This window comes from Ixodes scapularis, unplaced genomic scaffold (assembly GCF_016920785.2).
Source record: "Ixodes scapularis isolate PalLabHiFi unplaced genomic scaffold, ASM1692078v2 PGA_scaffold2__306_contigs__length_199485367, whole genome shotgun sequence".
Taxonomy (NCBI): domain Eukaryota; kingdom Metazoa; phylum Arthropoda; class Arachnida; order Ixodida; family Ixodidae; genus Ixodes; species Ixodes scapularis.
The window spans coordinates 105,734,765-105,743,649 of NW_024609857.1; positions in this window are offsets into that span (position 1 = coordinate 105,734,765).

An 8,885-nucleotide genomic window follows, 5' to 3' on the forward strand; every position below is an offset into this window, starting at 1 on the left:
TTATGTGTACTCATATTGTTACGGGTCATATTTTTTTGTATTTTTTCACGATATGTTGCTGTCTGTATGGGCCCCCAGGCACTCTCAAGCTGTCAATGACAGCTTTTTCGCCCGGGGACCCCCAACACTGTGTTGGAAATAAAAATTGAATTGAATTGAATATAGGAGAATCTGTATTCAGGATACCAGAAGATGGTGTTTGCTAAGATCTTCATGACTGCCATACCTGAATAGGTATCATAAAACATAGCCTCCTTTGTACAGATTATGCGTGCATTATTGCCGGTTGCCAGCTTTCACCCCAAGGGTGCACTGCTTCCCCATAAAAGACAAACTGTGAACTATGCGAACGACGTGAATAAGCCTCCCTCGTGCATTCTAGTTTTATTGGAGCTTTCTTGGCGTTGGTCGTGGTACCTGTGGGTCAAGAACGTTCCGGGGCTGTCATTTTACGACACTCCAAGCAACACCCGTGACCATGTAAAGTGACTGAACCTCATTTTGAGGTAAGGCCGCGTCCCAAATTCTACCTCCTACTACTTAGTAATATGTTGTAGGCACCTTTTTGCGACGGGCATTAAGGAAGGCCTGTCCGGCCCCCCTTCGTGCATTCTGCTGAAGCTTCACTCAAAGCCCAGCTTGGCTCAGGCCTCTCTGGTGTCTGGTGTCTCTGGTGTATGGGTTCAATGTTCTATGTTTTATGTTCAAATCTGGATTAGCCCATGCAACCTTCCAGGTCTTCTTTTCGTGCTGCTTTACCGGCTCTCAGTGTTTACCTAACCACATCTTTCTGGCGCACCTCGAGGATTATAGTGACCGGCACCTGAAAACAGGCACAATGCGTCATTACGAAACGTGAGCCCCGGCACAGCTAACACCTTCCACACTGATTAGGTGACTTTGTGGCGGTTGTTACCCCAGAGGACCGTGGCCGTTGCTATTCCTCTTCACCTTCTGAACTTCGGAGACCAACCATGTAGTAAAACAAAGCATGCCCTACCTTTCAGAATGTTAGCACCCTTTTCAGCATCATTGCCGTTGTTCGCAGTGCTCTGTTTGTTCGTAGTTTAAATGATAATACGAAAACATCTCTTATGTCATTCATGGTCCTCGCAGTTACTTCGCAGAACGTGAGAACAGTCAAACTGCATACAGCTGGCACTGCAGAGATATGACCAAAATATGCGGTTGCCATTTCTTCTTGTATTTCGCGTGCAGTGGTGCTTTTTGCGAGATCTTTTCTCCGTCGTCCAGGTCACCGTAATGCGACATCGGGACGTGCAATGCCACAGTGTCATAAGACGCTAGATAAGATTGATGTGAGGACCATTGTACAATAGTCTGTCTTTATCGTGCATGTGTTTCACGTTTACTTTGACAACTGATGCAATGAAAAGAGTTTTTGGTGGAGGCTATCGAGTTGGCAGGTTACGAGCTCCTGAACATTCAGCTAATTGATGATTTCACTTGGCTACTCGTTTTGATGGAATGTCTATACTTGAAGGTAGTTTTCCATTATCTATTCATTGGTTGGTTTATTCGAAAGTAACTCAATCGATGTGTCTAAGTAATCTCCATGGAAAAGCTTTGCTAAGACGAAACTAGGGCACCTAGTTGCACTAGCTTTGACAATTATTTTCTTAAGACCAATATAAGACCACCTAATTTTATTTTGGGCAAGCTGGCAATCTGCAGAAGAAGAATGACCCAGATTTAGCATGAGGTTATAGGTTTGATATGAGTAAATTTTATTTGTAGCTGAAAGAGAGGTGTCACACTTATTTAGAAAGACAAGTTGAACAAAAAAAAATCGTTCAGCCTTTCCACTCTCGTGAAGAAGAAAGACCAGCGGAGCTGTACTCGATACACTGTGTGCTTCTTCTTCGTCGTCGCCTGTTTTTCGGGCTGTTTCCTACGATGAATTCCCACCAACGCGCCGCCCAACTATCCATTCTTCGATGATAGCTGGAAAGGTTAGCGCCATCTACGAGCGACGGCGGCAACCTTACGGTTGTGAGCTTGCCGCTGTCGCTTATAGACTTTTTCTGTTTACTCTCGTCTCCAGCCACCTAATAGGCGTATCCGGTATGGGCGACGAAAAAATAATCGAACGTTTCAACCTGCAAATAGTAAAAAAATAAAGGGGAGGCAAAACGAGAATGAGTGACGGTTACGCTTATATCCTAAATGCCTTCTATTGGCGTGGCGACGGCAAAACAATGTTTTCGCCCATACTGGAAGTGATGTCAATTCAAGATGGCGGCGCACTTGCAGAAAAGGTCTATAGATGGCGGTAGCTGTCCAGGTAGGTTTGTGTCGACATGCCGGACACGATTCTGGGGAACCTGTCCCTTAACAGCTCCACTGTAAAACATTATTTTGGCTAAGAAAGCTGTGAATACAGCTTTCATTATTTTGGGAACGTTTTACTTTGTAGCAATGAGTTCATCTATGATGACTATATAATCAATGATTTTGAAATGTAATTGCAACACTCCTACGTTTTCTAGTTCACTTGGAGCATGTAATATACGTCGGACATGAAAGACAACCTCACTTGAGCGTCCATCATATGTCTGAGCTGTGCCTTCATTTTTTTTCAGTTGAGGTTGATCTCTCGCTTGGCTCGATCAGTATCAACTTCATATATTGATTTTTTTTTTACAGGGTCGCGTCGCCACGCTTGTGGCGACGCTTCTGCGCTTGTGGGTGTTTGGTAAGTGGCGTCAACAATCACCATGAGCCCTGAACCCAGCGTGGGTTCAGACACCATGCGTGCCTGCCTGTGCTAGGTGTGCACGTGTCTGATGAAATTGGGGCACTTGAGCCAAGGTCGGGGTAGGTTTCCTTCAAGCCCACCCCGGGTTTGGCAAAACACCACCCCAGCCCGCTTTCTGCACAGACATGTGTCGTGCGTTGGCTCACCCAGGACGATTCGGTCAGTCGATTTTCTTCACCTCTCCTTTCTTCTGACTTCCTTCTCCATCCCTCGTCTGAACATCTCATCTTTCTGATGTAACAAAATTGTTTGAAAGGAAAGAAGAATTATATTGCCCATGGGTGTTGAAAGCCACCAAGTTCTGACATAGTGACACCAAACACTTTACACTGAAAATATCTCACTCCGTGAAAATCCAATGTCATTGGCACGAATAGGCTTTGCCCAGTTGAAACCACTGGATGCGCAGCAGCCTTACCCCCCATTCACACTGGAAGCGGATCCGCGTTCGCGAAGCGGTTGCGAAAGCGGTTGTATAAAGATCCAGTGCAATTGCACGCGCATTTGATGTCATCGTGTGCGCGTGAAATTGTACTAATCCTTATACAACCGCGTTCGCAACCGCTTTGCGAACGCGGATCCGCTTCCAGTGTGAATAAGCCCTTAGGGTACACTGTACTAGAATACTTGGGTAGTGTTGGGACCGGAGCGGCTCGGCAACGGGAGCTCGTGAGGGCGCGTGTAATACTGACAGTTCGTGGCGGCGCTGTAGTCAAGTTATCCGAAAAAAAAACGCGCAGCACGCCTTTTTTTTTTCTTTCACTTTGAGCGGTGCACGTGTCGGTACCACGATTTTATACACTCCGTTTCACCTTATGTTGTACCGCAGCGAAGGCTAGAAGCGCGAGCTCATAGCGTTGGCAGCTGCCCTTGGTGCACGAGAGCTTGTGCCGCCGAGATGTGTTCTAAAGCAAGGAGCTCGCGCTTGTAGCCTTTCCTGCGGTGCAACACAAGGTGAAACAGAGTATAGTTCCGTGTATTTTTCACTTCGAGCGGTGCGCGTGTCGGGACCACGATTTCATAGTTCCGTGTGTTCGATCGTAATATGCTTTGAATCTTGTGTTCAGATTTTGCGGATGGTGAACGCGTAAGGGTAGTGCCGAAATGCCGTCGGCGTAACAGCGACAGTACTCTTGAACAACCAGCAACCAACTTAAAAGCTCCTTACTCCCATAATCGAAAAAAGGAAATGGCTACGTCCCAGGAATATCCAATGTTGTGAGTTCATGCTTATGCATGATATCTTTTTATTCTTAACAGAACTTTACAGAATTAATTAAATGGAGGTAGTAGATACGTGTATGTCGTCTGCATTGTACATCCGTAGATCTCGGCGGACCCTACATGGGTGAATAACCGTTGCAATATTTTGATTACTTAGCCGAATGTGGTAATTAACTTTTTAATGAACGGTTTAATAGGCCATGTTGCAACTACAGCTTTAAAGGGAGCCATCATTAAAGGCCACCCCAATTTAGAAAGTTCGCGAACAAACAACGAGCTTTGAGATATTCATCACTAAAACTTTGCCTTTCTTCGCTTAATTAAAAAACCTTGCGCTGAAAGCGCGAATGAGGTTGTGCTGATATTGATGCGTAGAAGAATGACACAGTTATTTCTGTCCCCTCGTCACTACCTCGACAGCGTCTCTTCGGTGGACTCGTCGGCGCCATACATCAAGGCGACTAAGTCACTATTCTACGTATTATTTTCATAACGCAGTTTTTGAATCAAGCGAAGAAAGGCAAACTTTTACGATAAATTTCGCGAACCTCGTTGCCTTTCTGCGTATTGTGGAAATTGTGTTTGCTTTTAATAATGACTGCTTTTAAAACTGCAATTGCACCATGGCCAATTAAGCCGCTAATAAACAAGTTAACTAACAGATTTGGGTTAATTATAAACATTGCAACGATTATTCACCCATTTATTGTCCAGCGAGCCCTACAGATATAACTAAAGGCGGCAACCGCATATCTGCCCCATCCTCTTTTTGTAAAATATGTAAAGTTCTGTAAAGAATAAAACAAAACACCCTGTATGTCTGCGTGAATCAGATACGCCCCCTTTGTGGGACCATGGGTCTTTCCCTTCGAATACCCAGCTCAGGCGAGACTTATCTGGCTGTCAGAAAGCAGCTGTCGGTTAAATGTATTGTTATGAGCGTGTGGATTTCAGATGGCTTACCCTCAAGAGGATAATGCGCTGCATATTGTAACCATGTACGCGCTGCACATTGTAACCATTATTTCAATGCCGTGCTGTAAACTATTACAACTTTGTCCTTGCCTGATCTACGTAAGCTCATGTTTTCTGCTCAAAATGATGTGAAGTAGTTGCTTGATTTCTTCTTTGAATCTTATAAAGCATTACTTGTTCAGCCCACGTTGTCTCAGTTTCTGAACTTAAGTTCAATGTTAGAACGCGTGATAAAAATTGTCACGGCTTATAAGCCATTTCTCACAAGTGAACGTCGGGTGGTCCTCGGATGGTCGTGGCAGCCATGAACAAATAAAAGATTCTCTCCCCTTTGCGACCGTCGCCTGGGTGGTTCGTCGCATAAATGAACACAAGAATGAGTGGCAAGTGAAGCGAGCTGATTAAGGTCAAGAAAAAGAAGACGGACAGAAAAGAAGATGGAGAAGTTAACCTGGGGTATTAAAAACATACTAAAACAATCTCGGACTTTAGTTTGTGCCGTTTCGTTCCATTATAAAATAAGATAGGAAAAAAAAAAAAAAAAAAAACGACTGCTTCCGAGTTTTAGGTATCCCTTTCAAACATCTAATATTCGGCTTTTGCGACCAAGGAAATGAGCATTTCATTTAAAATGCTCACCATCCGACGAACCGAAAGTCGCAGCTAATTCTACGCTGAAACAACTTGCAATCCGCTTCTTTAAAGTCGAAATTGTTTTTATGTAAAGGAAGGGCAATGTAGCTTGTACCGTCCAATACATTGAAGCATCATGTTGCTAACGATCGTGCCGCAGCGTAGTTGATGCCGCGTTACGACCGCTGGTAGGTCGTAGCTGTATCAGAAATCCTACGTGCACTCCACCGAAGCGGCACCAAAGATTCATATTTTCGCGCGTGCAGCCGCGCATGCGCACACATTCTGGATAACACGCCGGTGTCGACACCTGTCGCGATCAATACCACGCGCTTCAGGCGAGCCCCTCCGGTCCCAACACTACCCAAGTATTCTAGTACCCTGTACTTAGGGTTTTACCCTTTGCTTAGTTCGATCTCAGCTGCCAGTTTCGTTAAGCCGCCGCTGCGTGCATTGGGGGAACTTGAGTCTTTCTGCATGTGGAAGAACCCCGCTGGAGCTTTGCACGTGACGAGACAACATGAGCCGCCTCGTGCACTGCCGTCTGCCTCCTGTGAACTAAAGTTACGGCGGCGTCACGCCTGCGTTGAACGCTTAGTGAGAGCGGTCTATTGGGACGATTGTTGGCACAATAGATGACTGTTGCCATCTATGGTTGAGGACACCTGGAGCTCTAGTCTAGACAGCTGTCTACTGTCTCAGAAAACCCGGTATCCCTGTGTGCCCACGGCAACCCTCTCCCTTGACGCGGCATGACTGCTCGACAGCGTGGACGGCGTGATCTTCGTGCATTCTCTCAGATGCGTGGTGTCTACACCTCTAGGAGGGCAACATTTGGCACTTCGCGTGCGCTAGTGCGCATAAATAGAGAAGAATGTATTTTTCTTGGTAAAGTATTTGGTGACACCGTCAACTGGCATGCTTGCAGCCAGTCCAGAAATGACCGTAGTGACGTGACTCGCATCACAAATGTTCCAAGATGCCTCGTTCACATTTCAATGACTGCGTTTTATGTGCGTAAAAGAATGAGACATTTAGAATAAAAAATATAGCAATGCAAGTAAGATAGATATTAAACATATTTTAATAAATCTGAATATGCTTGTAGTTTCATTTCATTATCACTGCGGGGTCAGAAATAGAATTTACAACAAAATTTGATTGTTTCATTTTTTTACTCTCTTGTTTTGTAATTGAAGGTTCCCGGTGCATCTGAAAAATACAGGCATAGTTGCACGTTATCCCTCCAAACGTTTGGGTCTATACAGCATGAATTTACTGTATTTTTGGTGGCGATCATGGCAAAAAGTGGCATGTCGCTATTTCAGTGGTTCCTGCTTGTGAACTCCGGAGATGAGAATTGCAGCCATTGGACTTAAAGATGTAATGAGATCTCAGCTGCTCGTCAGACTATGCCCGCGTAGTTGAAATGAATCCTCAGTCTGGTGGGGTGTGCTTGTTGGTTTAGGCCATGAAACTTTCAAAATTGGGTTTGCCTTATGAAATGTCAAAATTTTGAAAATGTTTTTTTCGTGTCAAGCCAGCCTAAGACTAGATAAATTGTACGGCTTTGTCACCCTGTTTTTTTTTTTAATTGTAATTTAGAGCTGTTGTTGGCAAAACCGGAGCCCACCGCTGAGCGCAGCACCTCATGCGGCAACCACCAGCAAAAAGACACGAAAGAGGGTTACCAGACAGGGCCCATCATGTCATTGACACCGCCAGCCCGACAGCCCACAAGACCACGTATAGTATGCAATAAACCAGTTGTCATCATCAACCTGTCTCGGCCACGACATGGTGGTAGTGGTGGGATCCAGTGTGGCCCACGACAAGAACAAAGGCTATTATAAAAATGTTAGGAGACGAGTGAACATTGCAGTATACGCTTCTGCTATTGCATTCCAGCCACCGAAAGCTTGTCAGAAACCCTTGAATAGACCCTTTTCAAAGGTGTGCGCCATTTATTCTCCGCTCATCCTTTAGCTGAGACTACAGTGGGAGCTACGTTCCTACCGGACCAATCAGCCGCCTCCCTCTTATCACCTGACCCAGCTCTCCACGCAGGGGTATGGCCGGGAGCGTGATGACGTGGCGAAAAAGAGGCGCATGACTGGTCTAACGAGGACGTAGCTTCTACAGCATGCAGTCTCAGCTTAGGGGTGAACGGAGTATGGTAGTTGCAGCACCAATTATCAAAGCCCGCCATTTGTTTGGGCGCACACTCCGCCATTGTTTGGGCACACGAACCTCTCAGTTCGATGACATTCGTAACAATCGTAATAATTGTGCCACCCAGCCACCTAATTGCTTATTTTGTGTCCAGGAGCTGCGAAGTGCTGGCACACACGTGCACGAAGAGATAACCACGTCGGTAGAGGTGGACACAAAGCAGAAACGATTGAAAATAGATATAACCGGTAGCGTTGGTGCGAGCTGAACGCCTGTGGTCGGTGTCGACGAAGGTGCCCAGTGATTAGATTAAATGGCGCATACGACAAGCATACATGGTGTTCAATAAAGTCAGCATGCCCATCCCTCGCATAAGAATCTCTTTTTTGAGCGTTCTCCGACGGCGATAAAAATACAGTCAATCTAGCGAGATGCCCTCGGGGGCAATCGCGGCGATTCCGGCACACACACACTGCCGTCGTTGCAGAATAGAGTTACGCTACCGGTGTTGGGAGACATATGTTTAGAGTGTCTGATTGTGCTTGGAAGACGTCGAATGGGTATCTGCGCTCTATTCTCTCACTCGGCCGAAAAGCCGTGCTGCTCGCTAGGCCTTACCGGGAATTCGAGTGTCGCCTTGTTGCCTTAGGGTGTAGTCAAATTTAGTTACCTGTTGTTTGACTAGGTATGGGGTCGTCATTGTCAACCTGGGGGTCGTTATATTTGGGACAACCTTTTACCGCCCCATAGGTAGTCACATATACTACCTTGTCTCTTAGAGAGAGTATGTTGTGTCACCGAGGACAGGACGATAATGAAACACAGCGCCGCGTCCAGAAGCAAGCGATCACGCCGTACCGCTAGTACCGACCGCTATGGCGCGCGCGATGTAAACAGACGCGGAATCCTCACATCCCGGGTATCACGTGACATTCACGTGCTGCTCACCGGCGCCCCCTAACGTTGTTCTCGTCGCGAATAGCAGTACACGAGACATCTCCTGCTCTTCCGTGCTCCGCACGCGCAGAGCTCCAGCGAGGTTGTCGCACGCGCAGAAAGACTAAAGTTCCCTCAGTGCATTGCAGCAGCGGTGACGTAGCAA